Below are 2,901 nucleotides of genomic sequence, written 5' to 3' on the forward strand. Positions count from 1 at the left end.
TACCTGTGATAACCCTCCTGGCCACTCCTGGCTGCGTTCGGCAATTTACTCTGGTTCTCCAGTATGTACCCCTCATCACCCCTAATCTGACCCTGGAACCCCTTTTCACAGCCCGCAGGGGTGCCATTTGCATGAAATACAATATAGATTTGCCTTGATCCAAGCAGGCCTCCATGAGTCTGGGGGTTTAGACTTACTGAAGTTTTCTGTTTTCTTCAAAGCCTTCTTTGAGCCCATCATCCTGCTCTGAACTCCCACAGGGAGCTGACATGAAGCCTTCACCCTGTGCCAGGGCTGTGCAGTCACTGTGCACCCTTTATTCACCTTAGCATCCAACTTCCCCACAGACGGGTCGGTACCCCAACTCACAGAGGGGGCGCTGGGGCTTAGCAAGGGGAAGTTGCAGCCGAGGCCTACGGTAACAATGTAATTCATCATTCAAACCTGGACACTTTTGAAATGGGAATCAGTTCAGTTCAGTTCAGTTCAGTTGCTCAGTCGTGTCCCACTCTGTGCAACCTCATGAATTGTAGCACTCCAGGCCTCCCTGTCCATCACCAACTCCCAGAGTTCACCCAAACTCATGTCCATCGAGTCGGTGTTGCCATCCAGCCATCTCATCCTCTGTCATCCCCTTCTCCTCCTGCCCCCAATCCCTCCCAGGATCAGAATATTTTCCAATGAGTTAACTCTTTGCATGAGGTGGCCAAAGTGTTGGAGTTTCAGCGTTAGCATCAGTTCTTCCAAAGAACACCCAGGACTAATCTCCTTTAGAATGGACTGGTTGGATCCCCCTGCAGTCCAAGGGACTCTTAAGAGTCTTCTCCAACACCACAGTTCAAAAGCATCAATTCTTCGGTGCTCAGTTTTCTTTACAGTCCAATTCTCACATCTTTACATGATGGAGACTGCTAATCTCTAGGGTGGGACAGCACACTGAGACTCTCACCAGCCACACCACTTGTCATTTGGCCCTTTTCAGGGACTGCTAGAAATGGCTTTTCATTTTCATCCATCTGAGGGTTCTGGTTGAACTGAAGCTCTGTGAGGGCTGAGGCCCTTAGTGTTCCCCTCTCCTGTCACTCCCACCATGCCAGCATGGGGTGGTGTTTCCACATTTATTTCAGGAGAATGGATGTCCCAGACTGCCCATTACTCTCAAGTGGTTGGTTTTGTGGGAGGCACTGGCCCAGTCACAGGGGCTCAGCAGCATCTGCAGTGGTGTGACTTGGCCTGCAGAGGGCGCCCTCCTCCCAGCAGCAGCCCAAGAGTTCCTGCAAGTCCCAGATCTGAGAACCAGGTAGGTGGCACATTGGTAAAGAATCCACCTGCTAATACTGGAGACTCAGGAGACATAGGTTTGATCCCTGGGTCCGGGAGATTCCCTGGAGGAGGAAATGGCCATCTACTCCAGTATTCTTGCCTGGAAAATCCCATGGACAGAGGAGTCTGATGAGCTAAGGGCCATGGGGTCACATAAAGTCAGACATGACTGAGTGCGTGTGCACACACACACACACACACATACACCAGAGTTGGCCTCTCACCTCCTGGAAGCAGGCTTGAGTGGGCACAGGGTAGTTGATGCCATGGATGTTAAAGATGACAGGAGGCAAGGTCCTGGTGGTGTTACATGAAACTGAGATATGTTAGAGAAAGAGGGAGAGAGGTTGGCCCAGCTGATTCTCAGTGTGTGGAGAGCCCCAGAGTGACCCTGTGGCATGACCCTTCACCTTGACCGCCTGGGAGGACCAGGCATTAATGAACCTCTGGATGTTGGTGACCAGGTTACTTGGGCCAAGCAGCAACGAGGTCCCAATATTCGCAATGACCTGACATCCACTGAAACAAACAATAACCATCCCATTCATGGAGATGCTGAGAGACAGTGAACAAAACAGGCACCAGGTGCGTATAAGATGGTGGAGGAATAGCATGGGGAGATCACTTTCTCCCCCACAAATTCATCAAAAGGACATTTGAACGCTGAGTAAATTCTACAAAACAACTTCTGAATGCTGGCAGAGGGCATCAGGCACCCAGAAAAGCAGCCCATTGTCTTCGAAAGGAGGTAGGAAAAAATATAAAAGATAAAAAGAGAGACAAAAGAGGTAGGGATGGAGATCTGATCTGGGGAGGGAGTCTTAAAAAAGAGAGAAGTTTCAAACACCAGGAAACACTCTAACTGGTGAGTCTGTGGTGAGCCTTGGAACCTCAGAGGGCAACATAAGTGGGAGGAAAAATAAATAAATAATTAAAACCCAAAGATTTCCTGCCCAACGGTAACTCCCAGTGGAGAAGCAGCCCAGATGACTGCATCCACCACTAGCAAGCGGGGGCTGGGCAGGGAGGCATGGGCTGCATTGCTTAGAGTAAGGACTGGGCCTTAATGCCCCTAGGGCAATCGAGGGAACTAACCTGAGGTAGCAATCCAGATCGTGGGATAGCTATCCCGTGAAAGGCCCTAACCTAAGACACCTCCAGGCCTGCTCACAGAACAAAGAACTGAGCAGAGCTAGTCAGCTGCAGGCCAGCTTATCCCCTGCAGGAGACAGGCAGGCGAGGGCAGCCAGAGCTGGAAGGGGGCAATCGCGGCCCCATAGAGGCATCATCTACCAAACTGCAAGCAAGCTTCGTTGCTAACCAAGACTTCTTGAGATTCTGGACGGTCGACATCCGCTAAGGGGGTCGCAGCCAGAGATCAGCTCCCCAGAAGAGACAAACGGTACACCTGAGAAGGTGCGCCGGTTGTACACCCAGAAAACTGAGCGGCAGGGATGGGGAGGTGATAAGTCTCAGCGACCGTGCTCACCAAGCACCTGGTCACCTGAACTGCTTGGACCTTGGAAGGGCACAAAACGCAGGCCCAACCGAGTCTGCACCTTTGAGGAGTACCCAAGT

Source organism: Bos mutus, chromosome 22 (assembly GCF_027580195.1).
Source record: "Bos mutus isolate GX-2022 chromosome 22, NWIPB_WYAK_1.1, whole genome shotgun sequence".
Lineage (NCBI taxonomy): Eukaryota > Metazoa > Chordata > Mammalia > Artiodactyla > Bovidae > Bos > Bos mutus.